This window comes from Mustela nivalis (genome assembly GCF_964662115.1).
Source record: "Mustela nivalis genome assembly, chromosome: 6".
Taxonomy (NCBI): Eukaryota; Metazoa; Chordata; class Mammalia; order Carnivora; family Mustelidae; genus Mustela; species Mustela nivalis.
Window position 1 is genome coordinate 7,039,147 of NC_139025.1, and position 12,357 is coordinate 7,051,503.

The following is a 12,357-nucleotide window of genomic DNA, read 5'->3' on the forward strand; positions in this document are numbered from 1 at the left end:
GATGTGATGAGGCCAGCAAATAAAATAAAACAGAATCCCCAGATAAAGGAACTGATCTTACCTTTCCAAGATGAAGATTCCAAATCTCACAAGGTTCCTGGAGTTTGGCTGGAAGATGACCCTAGACAAGAGGTTCCAGATGTGATGAAACTGTTGAAGTTTCAAAGGGAAGAACAAGATTGATCTTGGGTGAATCCGTGAGTATCCAACCAGAGCAATTTGCTTGGCCATCAGTGGGCTTTATATCTTGCTTATGCTCCGAGGAAGGAATCCCTCCTTCTTCCCACACTCTCTCTCCCTCTTTGCACGGAGCGCTGTGGAGTGGTTGCACCAGGCAGACGCCCTGTAGTCGCTGAGGATCTAAGGGTAAGAGCTCCATCCTCTTTCCTGTGAAACATAGATTCTTGTCAGGGAGGAAGGCAGACATGATCTCAGCTACGCGCTTAGTTATTTCATAAAAATGGTAGTAGATGCTACAAAGAAAAAATCAAAGAACTTTTGTAGTATGTAGGAAGGGGGTGCTGGTGAGTGGGGTTGCAGGAAATGCCCTTTGAACTGACATCTAAGTGAGTCGGGAGAGGCAGGCAGGGATCGTGGGGAGAGCAGGAGGCTGCAAGCTTTGTGTAATTCCAGGAGTGAGCCATCGAAACACCTCGGCCAGTGCGGTGTCATGACTCAACTTCGAGGGTCGCACGGCTGCAGGGAGGAAAAGGCATCGGAAGTGGTCAAGACACGACGAGCATTTGTTCATATGTTTGTGCGTCATTTGTGTGTCTTCGCGCAACATCACTGGGCTTCAGGGAAATACAGATCAAAATATACACCTCACGCCAGTCAGAATGGCTGAAATTCACCAGTCAGGAAATGACAGATGCTGGCGAGGATGCGGAGAAAGGGGAACCTCCTACACTGTTGGTGGGAATGCAAGCTGGTGCCGCCACTCTGGAAAACAGCATGGAGGTTCCTCAAATAGTTGAAAATAGAGCTACCCTATGACCCAGAAATCGCACTACTGGGTATTTATCCAAAGAATACAAACATAGTGATCTGAAGGGGTCCATGCACCCTGATGTTCATAGCAGCAATGTCCACAATAACCAAATATGGAAAGAGCCCAGATGTCCGTTGACAGATGACAGGATAAAGAAGATGTGATACACGCACAACACACACACGTGTGCACACACACACGTGTACGCACACACGCATTGGAATATTACTCAGCCATCAAAAAGAATGAAATCTTGCCATTTGCAATGACATGGATGGAACTAGAGGGTATGATGCTGAGTGAAATAAGTCAATCAGAGAAAGATAATTATCATATGATCTCCCTGATATGAGGAATTTAAGAAACAAGGCAGAGGATCATAGGGGAAGGGAAAGAAAAATAAAACAACACAAAAACAGAGAGGGAGGCAAGCCATAAGAGACTCTTAACTATAGGGAACAAACTGAGGGTTGCTGGAGGGGAGGTGGGAAGGGGACAGGGTAACTGGGTGACCAGCATTAAGGAGAGCACTTAAACTAGTAAACATCGGGGGTTGCATGCAACTGAGGAATCACTAAGATCTGCCCCTGAAATGAATAATACAATATATGTTAATTAAATTGAATTTAAATAAAAAAGTTAAAAGTTAAAAAGATCTGATGGACAGAGACTAGACCTTGAGGTTACAGGTGAGAGGGACGTGAGTTTGGGCTGCAGGGTGGAAGAGGCAATGGGGAAAAGCAGGTGCATCTCCGAGATGTTTGGGAGAAATCCGCAGGGTTTGATAATTGCTTAGATTGGAGACAGGGCGAGGGATGCAGTGTTGTGTCAATGTGACTCCCAGGGCTGCTGAACGGATGGCTGATCGTGAATTCACCAAGACAGCTGAAAGGAAACTTCATACAACAGCTCAGAGAGCTTGCCTCAGTCTGCTCAACTCTGAAAGACAATTCAAGGACTCTGTCCTCTGTCCCCCGAGTGGAGACATAGCACAGAGGGGTGTGGGACACTCATGCCGTGGAGAGCAGGGCTGATACAAGCTGTCAACACTGGATCAGAAAACTCTAGACTATTAGCGATTGCTGGCGTTGAGATTGGAGAGCAGAAATGCAGCCCAGGTGGGCTTCAGGAGGACTTGGAGCCCAGGCAGGGGCCATGGGAGCCGGTTACAAGCAGCACAGCTATGTGTGGAGACAGGCTGCATGGCCAGACATGAGCGTGGCTCGGAAGAGATAAAGCTGGGTTTGAATCCTGGGTCTGCCATTACCTGGGCGCGCATGTCAGCCTCCTGTGCCTCTCGTTTGCGGAATGCAGGTGGTGATCGCATACACCTCAGAGCGAAGGCCGAGTGAGGCCATGGGGTACATGACTGGATGCAAAAATTCACACGTGGCAGGGAACCACCAATATTAGTGTCATTATTATTTCCAAGAGGAGAGTAAATATCAGACACAATACTTACCTGGGGCCAACGGCCGGGGCAGCATTCAGGGAATGGTCTGATGTCAAATGGTACCAGGAGAAGGAACAGGCAAGTGAGCAGCGGCAGGAGGCTGGGGCTTGGCTCAGATTTCTGGGCTCGACAACAAACAACCAAGCCGGCACACTTGTCAGAATCCACGGAGCAGCCCTCATGAGGTTGTCCCTGGTCTGGATGTACAACCAACCTCGGCCATAGCCACAGCCAGCAGCCCTTGTGTCTGACGTGCAGGTGTGTTTCGTTTAGGCCACACATGGTTTAATGTAAAAAACAAAACCAAACAAACAAAAAAAACCAAAAAAAAAAACAAAGAAAACACCTTTATTATTTATTTACTTATTTATTTTTAAAGCTTTTAGTTATTTATTTTCGAGAACGAGAGAGAGCATGTGCAATGTGCGTATGAGCGAGTGGGGGGAGGGGCAGAGGCAGAGGGACAAGCAGACTCTGTGCCGATTGCAGGGTCCAGTGTGGGGCTTGATCGCAGGACCCTCAGGTCATGACCTGAGCCAAAATCAAGAGTCCAGTGCTTAACTGACTAAACCACTCATGTGCTCCTCTGTTATTTGTTTTGTTTTAATGAGCAATAAACATTTAGTTACTTATTTATTTATTTTAAAGATTTTATTTTTAAGTAAGCTCTACCTCCAATGTGAGGCTCGAACTCACGACCCCAAGATCAAGAGTCGGGTGCTCTACTGACTGAGCCAGGCAGATGCCCCATAAAGAAGCCATAAACATTTAAAACTTGGATATGCCTCGACTAAATCAGAACTTTCATGTTCCACTGAGAAGCTTGAAGATCTGACCAAGCTTGGGTTCACATCCTAACCCAGCCACAGTGGCCAGGATCCAAGAGTGGACATTTCCTTGCTGACCGGAGGAGTCCTGGGGTGGCTCTTCCCCTGTCCTCTGACTTGCTGAGACTTCTAGAATTCAGAGTCTTTGGGCTCCGTCTCTAAAACAATCGTTTACTAAGTTCCAACGGGGAACATTACCCTGTGTCCATCTGGATAAGGTGGATAACCACCACCATATTGGTCATTGACACTATTTTCCAAACTCACACAACCATGGATGAGGGCACACATGTGCTTGTAGTAAACAAAGCTAATTAGTGGAAGTTTTCTTGACTTTTTCTCCAAAATTGTTCATGGCAGTCTTAAGCTTGTCTGTACTAGAATCGGGCATCGGTGTCCGAGTTAGCTTGCATGTCTCTCTCTGGTTTCTAATGTCGAAAGCATCTACACCTCACAGCTCTCTTCCAGGCATTTTTGCCGCCCGAACTCTTCTGAGAAGCACTTGGTGAAAGTTCTTGATCAAAAGAGTCAGAACTCTTCTGGAGCCTGAGGGAAATGTCTTTTGATAATCCCTCTTTCCAGTCTCCCCTCGGTGAACCTGTGAGCTGGTAGAGAGACACATATGAAGGGCCGGCCTCTTCGATGAACACAAAACAAAACAAAAGGCAATGAAAGAGTAGAGAGGGACGGTGTTTGCCCCAATCACAAAACCAAAGACGTGCGGATTTCATTTACCCGAGGACAGCGTGTTTTCTCAAATACTCTGTAGTGATTATTTGGCAAAATCTCAAAAACCTTTTTTAACACAAGTTGTCTATGGTCAATAAATACCAGAAGTGAAATGTCCTGGGGGGGGTGGAGATTTATGATCCTAGCACAACAAACACACCCATAAATCAGGCTGGGAAAGCTCTCAGGTAGCCGATGCAGCATTTTGCTGCCCTCAGCAGAAGCCGTAAGTGAGCGTGAGGGGTCCTGGCTGGCCGGGCTCTGCTCAGTGTGTGGGGAGAAGGACTGGCTTTCAAAGTCCCCCTTTATCCAGCTGCGAAGGAATGAGCACTCTTGAGTTTGGATAGCTGCATTTTTCTCTCCAGTTTACATTCACTGGGAATTTACATTTTTCTGTTGCTCCTAAGTCTTCCCAAAGAGAGGCATCACAGTGAGGAAGCTGAGAGCCAGGTTCGAATCCCCAATTGACTGCCCGGCCCTGTGAGCTTGGGCATCTCTAACTTGATCCGTCATTTCACATCCTTATCTGAGAATTGCATGTAATAATACTTACCCCCCTAGGGCTGCTGTTTGGACTGAATGAGATGAACTATATGCAATTAGCTTGGTGCCTTGCCAATGGAAAACACTTGATACAGTTTTATTTTTATGGTGATACAGTTTTATTTTAAGTTTCACGGCACAATATAGGTCTTCTATGAATTACTCTTGGTGCTTTCAAAGGTGCTAATTTAAGGGACCATGGAAATGATGCTCCAAAATAAATACTAGCCTTCCTCCAGATGCAAAGCCTGACCGAAGTCTTTGTGCAGTGTATCTTAATAGAGAGTCCAGTTTTGATAACTGGGCTTCTCCTGGCCCCAAGATCCAGTGTCCCCTTGAACTTCCATTTGTCTACTCTCTGTTCCCACCCACCACTCAGCGCAAGACTCTCAACCTATTCCTCCAACTCAGACCACATTTTAAGTGTTGGGGTTTCTCTACCCTGATGCTGTGCCCTTCTCGCCCCCCCCCTCTCTTCTCTTCGCCTTTCCTCCCTCCACGCCCTTCTCTCCCTCTGCACCCCCTAGTTATCTTCAGTTCTCTGGTTTCAGTTACTGTGGACGTGTGCCTGTGCTCCCAAATGATGTCCCAGCCCCGTCCTCTGGATTCCAGGTATCCAGATCTAGAGAGAGCCTGCACTGACATTTCCACTAAGGAGTCTCAGACTCAACATTTCCCAGTCATGTTTCTTTATCCTTCTTCGCTGTTTGGGCCCTTCCTTCCAGCTTCTGACGTGTGCCAGGTGTATGCAGGAGGCTGAGGGGGCATCCGTGCGAGTCAGACAAGCCCTGAGCTTGTGGGAGCTCACACCTGGTTGGCCTTTGGAGCCCCTTATCCTGGGAGGTGTCACCAACAATGTACTGGTCAGCCAGGGTGAGTGTCTGGTTTGGATGCTTTCCTTTCCCTGCACGCAAACCTCCCCCTTGCCCTGTGGATTCACTTCCGAAGTACCTTTCTCCTCTGTTGCCCTCTGTTTCGACAGCCTCCATCCTATTTAAAACCACTCTCATCGGTCCCCCAGATGCCACGACAGACAACCCTTCCCTGGGACCCCGTCTTTCTCCCAACCATCTCCCACAGAGCCGCAGGAGTAGTTTTAAGTATACAAGTCTGGTCATGTGATCCTCTCGCTTAAAACTGTTCCACAGCTCCCGTGGATTTTAGCACACAACCCAGCATCTTTATATGGCTTAGAATATCCTGACTGCTCAGACTCCTGCCCACACCCTCGCCATGTTTCCAGCTCACGTCTTCCACCCTTTCTGTGCTAGACGCGCTAACGTTCCTTGTGGTTCTCCACTAGGCTGTGATCTCCCTGGGTGCCCAGCCGTTCCCTCTGACCTGGTCCCTATTCCTCCACTCAGACTCAGGTCGCAGCTGAAATGTGACCTTCTCTGGGATGCGTCCTTGACCACCTACCCTAGGTCTACCCTCCTGTACCATCCCGGGTCTCTTCTTTGCAAGCTCTTGGTGCACATGTGGTCCTTTAGTGTGAATGTGCTGAAGCCCTGGGCCAGTGCTTCCTTGTGGATGGCTTGGATCACCTTTGAGCAAGCATGTGAAAAATGCAGATTTTCGGGGGTCCTCACACTGAGTCAGAATCTCAGGAAGTGGGTTCTGTAAATTTATATTCTTTTTTTTTTTTAAAGATTTTATTCATTCATTTGACAGACAGAGATCACAAGTAGGCAGAGAGGCAGGTGGAGAGAGAGAGGAGGAAGCCGGCTCCCCACCGAGCAGAGAGGCGATGCGGGGCTCCATCCCAGGACCCTGAGATCATGACCCCAACCAAAGGCAGAGGTTTTAACCCACTGAGCCACCCAGGCGCCCCTGTAAATTTATATTCTTAAGGGGCTTCACCACAGATTCATAAGCAAAACAGAGAAGGAGCAGTGTTGCCCACGGAACAGGAGAAGAGCCCCTGCTCTTGACCCCGCCAGGCAGACAGGGCAGCCGGATGGAGCAGTGTGTGGACAAGGTTGAGGCCGTCAGGATGCCCTAGGGAGCCTCTCCCTCCTCATGTTCTCTGCTCTTATGGCATGGCTCAGATTTCCAGCTGTCTCATGATCACTTGACGAGCACATATTTCACAAAAAATAGAGAATTTTCTAGAACTGTCATCATGAGCAGACTTCCTATTTCCTATCCCAGGGGGTCTGCCACATAGATTACTCTGCTCAGGGAGCCTTCTGACACTTGCATAAGCCTTATGACAGTAACAACCCCGTTATCCAAAGTTATGGGGGTGGAAGAGGCAAACGGACAAGGCCAGTGTTTATCTACGAAATCTTACTTCCTCTCAGGGATATTTCTGTCCATGACATCTCTTGTACTGTTCTTTTGAACAGCTGCTCAGATCTTTGGGGTAGCCCAGAGATCAGGGGTTGTCAACTGACATCTTCTGCCGATTATGCGACCCTGGAGATGTTTCTTCACCTCTCTGGAATTCAGATTTCTCCTGTGTAGAAAAAGGGCAACCACAACAAACAAGTAGGATGCTGGCCTAGAAGGGAAGTGAAATGTGTGAAAGTCTGGACACAGGGAGGAGGCCTCCCGGGGTTGTTAGTGGCCTTCCCCTGCCCCCTCTGCAAAGTGCACGTCATTCCCGGACACGCCGAAGGCCAGCTCTGCTCTGACAGCGATGTCACTCCTGCCTCCCCATTGTAAATACTCATCATCATCATCGTTGAACGAGGCAGTAGCTCTCCTTGCTTTGGTAAAGAACTCCAAGAGATTTAAAAAAAAATTTTTTTTTTTTTTAATCCAAGAGATTTTCATCTTGTTTCACACTTTCCCCAAAATTGACGTGACACCTAACTTCATTTTCCATGGAAGGAAATTTAGAGACTTAGAATTGTCAGGTTCTTTCCTATAACTGACTGGCAAGCTCTCTGGATGCAGATCTTGACTCTGCTGCTTGCCGGCTGCGTGATGTGGGAACCACACCCACACTGTCCCTGAGGACGTTGCTCACTTGCTTGCCAGGCCCGAGTCTCAGGATGTAATCAGACCTTCCCTTCTCTCATCTTATGATCATGATCTTTATGCTGCCGGTGAGAAGACTGAGGCAGAGTGAAGGAAGCCTGATGGCCCGGAGCCCACTATTGGGAAATGGCCTTGGGATAGAGGAGTCAGGCCTGGGACTGTCACATGACCACCACGGCTGAGTTTTCTGAGTCTCTGTTACTTATGTTAACAGAAATAGGGGTGATTAGAGCCAGTGGGGCTCTAACCCTCTAACCCCGTGGGGATAGAGAGGAAAATTAAGCAAGGCTGAGCAGGTCAATGTCTAGCATAGCACCTGGCCATGGAAGTGTGAGGATGTGTTGTTTCACGCTGGGTCAAGGCAGGACTTGGGCCTTTGTTGGGTCTCCCTTCACCGTGGTGGCCGAATGTAAGTAGTGGCCTTGCTCCTGCTTGTGCAGCCTGGTCACTGGCTCTTCTGCTCCAGTCTGGCCAATGGCTTTGCCAGGTGCACAGTTCTGCTGGTAGTGATTTGGCTTCAGTTCCCGCAGATGACCATAGGCCTTTGGCGATGGCTTCCATGAGCTGGTTAGAAGGGTGAGGAGGGGTGCCCGGGTGGCTCAGTTGTTAAGCATCTGCCCTTGGCTCAGGCCATGATCCCAGGGCCCTGGCATCGAGCACCGCATTGGGCTTCCTGCTCAGCGAGAAGACTGCTTCTTCCTCTCCCACTCCCCCTGCTTGTGTCCCCTTTCTCGCTGTGTCTCTCTGTCCAATAAATAAATAAAATCTTTTTTAAAAAAAGAAAGAAAGGTGTGGAGGGAGGAAGACTGGTGAGCGCCTGGTGTCAGGACATCTACCTGCTGGAGGTGCTTTGGAAGGAACCAGGTCCTCCATCTCCCCCGACTCCTGCTGTCTGTCCTTTCCTAGTCCCTACATGTTGTAGACTCTTTGTAGAGCCGGGTCCTGATTCTTTTTCTCCCTCTGGCCCAGGACCTCCCCATGTCTCGCTGGGATAATCTGGCAGCCTTCTGAATGGCTTCCTACATCCGGACTCTAGACCAGGAGTCCGTAAACTACAGCCAGTGACCAAATCTGGCCCTGGGCCTATTTTTAGCTAAGACTATTTCTACACTCTTACAAGTTTATAAAAAAACAACCAAACAGGGAGTAAAAATAAAGAAGAACAGGAAACGAACCCCATAAAGCCTAAAGTATTTATGCGCTGGCCCTTTGCAGGTCTTACTTGCTGAGCCTTGCTCTCGACCACTACTCACCTTGTAACATAACTGTCTCTTTACCTAGCTCCATGGGCCCCACCCCACCAACCCAGCACATCGTATCACCACCCTGCTCAAAAACCTTTAAAACACTTTTAAGTGTAAGAAACTCACCCTGAAGGTGATCTGAGAAAATCTGGATCCAAATCCCAACACCACTATTGATGAGGTACATGGTCCCCCGAGCCTGTTTCCACATCTGTGCAATGCAGATAGCCATGGTGCCAACCTATAGATTACTGGGGACCCAGCAGCCAGGATGGGTAAAAAAACCCTCCAAGCTGCAGAGAGCTCTTCCGAGGATGAGAATCTTCGGTGACTCTTCTGTTCATGGGGTGGCATCCACAACCCAGAGCTTGCTTTGCTCTCCCATTTTCTCCCCAACCTCATTCCTTGAGATGCTGTACCTGACCTGCTTCCATGCACCTCTGTTCTCACCCTCTGTCTTCTCATGTTCTCTCCCATTCGAGTCCTACCTGATCATCAAGGTTCCTACTCAGGTGGCATGAAGCACATGGTTGAACATGCCTCCCTCGTGTAGTTCCTGGAATCTGTGTGGGGACATGCGGTTTCCTCAGCTCTGTGACTGCTTTCCAGGCCCACCGAGGCCATTAACCATTGCAATCTGTGAGCCTGTCTTAACTCTTCTCCTCCCTTTCTTTTCTTGTTCTTTTTCTCTCCAACACTCCAACATGAAACAGCGCCTGCTGTGCCGTAAAAATATTTTGGCTGTCTCCCTCTTAAAACCTTTCTAAAAATACACAGAGGCATCTCACGTGCATACATGGCTGGCTTTGATGATTGGCTTCCAGGTGACAGAAATACAACCCGAGCGTGCGCCCCTCCTGGGGACCACCGTGAGCAACTCTGGGTTCAGGCGCTCCCAGGAGAGGCTGGTAAGGTGGCAGTGGCGTGAATACAGAACAAGAGTTCACCTGTCTGCTGGCCACTTGAAATCCTGCCCAACTCTAGTTTATTTGTAGAAATTGGAAGGAGAAACGTGACTTAAAGGAAAGTAGAATGTGATTCATCTCCTCCTTTTGTGTTTGAAGATCTGCTGAAAGAAAAAAGTTTTGAAATTTTTGCCTCTTTCAAGCACTGGGTTTCTTGTCTGAACTTGGATAAACTTTTGTTTCATGGCATCCTGGAAGATCACTGGGCAGGAAGCCAGTGAGACAAGGTTCTAATTGCCACCTGCCACGAACTTCGGACAAGTCACGGCTTGCCTCCAAACCTCAGTCTCTTTATCTAAACATGGAGATGCTTTAATTAAACGACTTCTCTGACCTTTTCCAGCTGTAAAGTTCCATGATCTATCGGCTACTATTTAAGACGTAATGCAGGCCTAGAAAACAAGAGAGATCCTTTCAGCACTAATAGTTACAACTTTGAAGGATGATGGGTGTGGCTCCCGCGTCATATCCTCTTCACCGCTGGGCAGGGTGCAGTGGCCACAGCGGAAGAAAATGTGTGTTTATTCTGTGGTCTTGGTGTGTTGCATGTTTATAACATACGTTTGTGGTTGAGATCGTTCCCGTTATATAGAAGGTAACGCTGAGGCTACATGAGGATGAAATTAATGTTCAAACTCTTATCAATGACATAAGCCCATTCTTCCTAAAAGGACCCCAATTTTATTAAGCATCCGCAAAGTAGACCTTCAACTTATCGGTCCTTCAGGTAATTCTGGTGTGTGATACAAATTGTTATTTATGACACACTTTTTAAAATATTTATATATTTTTCTTAGAGACTGGGGGAGGAGCAGAAGGAGAGGGAGAAAGAGAAACTCAAGCAGACTCCCTGATAAGTACAGAGACTGACACGGAGCTTGATCCCAGGGCCCTGGGATCATGACCTCAGCCAAAATCAAGAGTCAGACAGTTAATCGACTGAGCCACCTAGGCACCCCTATTTATGATACATTGTTAAATGAGGTAAGCCTATTTGGGATTGCAATATATCACTGCTTATGATCTTTTGATACTTATAATTAGGTTGTAATTATAATAGGACTTGCTTACTCTGTGCCTAATTAAGTGAAGCCTCATTTAGACTTTTGTAATTGAGTATCTTCACAAAATCAGGACTCCTCAAGGAACACCCCGATTCATGCATTCTTGCCCATCTTAGTTATTCTAGGTAAAAGGATTTCATGATCAATGATTTTGGAATATCAGACAAAACGAAGTGGGGTCAGAGTCTACAGGAGGACTTTGCATAGCCTATCACACATAGGTGGGCATTTGGAATCTCTAGGAGGATGCTACAATTTGCTCCCTTTCCCAAAGTATTTGACCTCAGAACCCCCTTATCATTACACCAGTATCCACAGAAATCAATGCTTCTCTGACTTAATTTCTCTCATTGGCCGTGAACTGTGGGGTTTAGTTTCAAGGTTAAGAAAAAAAAAAAAAAAGAATCACGACTATTTGTTACATTTTAGACACTTTGTGGTTTCCAAAAACCACTTTCACTGCTTGGTTTTAAAATAAATCTAAGAAAAAATTCCCAAGCCCAACACCCCAAAAACAAATAATCAAGTCAAAACATGGGCAGACAGCATAATCAGACACTTCTCCAAAGAAGACATGCACATGGCTAACAGACACATGAAAAAATGTTTAACATCACTAGCCATCGAGGAAATTCAAATCAGAACAGACTGAGATACTACCTTACATCAGTTAGAATAGCAACAATTAATAAGGCAAGAAACAACAATGTTAGCAAGGATGTGGAGAAAGGGGAACCCTCTTACCCTGTTGGAGGGAATGCAAATTGATACAGCCATTTTGGCAAACAGTGTGGAGGTTTCTCAAAAAGTTAAAAATAGAGCTACACTATGACCCAGCAATTGCACTACTGGGCATTTATCCCAAATATACCCGCCTAGTTACTGCATAGTGAAAAGAAAGGGCATGTGCTCTCCAGTGTTCATAGCAACAATAGCCAAACTGTAGAAAGAGCCGAGATGCCCTTCAACAGATGAATGGATAAAGAAGATGTGGTCCATAGATATAATCGAATATTAGTCATCAGAAAGGATGAATACCCAAATTTTTCATCAACATGGATGGAACTGGAGGAGATTGTGCTATGTGAAATAAGTCAAGAGAAAGTCAATTATCATATGGTTTCACTTATTTGTGGATCATAAGGAATAGCCTGGGGGACATTAGGAGAAGGAAAGGAGAAAAGAAGTGGGGCAAATCGGAGAGGGAGATGAACCATGAGAGACTGTGGACTCCAGGAAATAGACTGCGGATTTCAGAGGGAGGGAGGCGAGAGGATGGGGTCGCCTGTCACCAGGTATTAGGGAGGGCACGTGGTGTAATGAGCACTGGGTGTTACATGCAATGAGTCATGGAACACACATCCAAAACTGGTGTATGGAGACTAACATAACTAATAAAAAATTATACATAATGAATAAATAAATAAATAGATTAATTAAATTAAATGACCCTGAGAAATAAGATATGGTTTGGTTACTCCAATGTATCACGTGGCAATGAGAATTTCAGTGCACGATGGTGTACACAGTAAATGCTGCAACCTTCCCTCACTTTC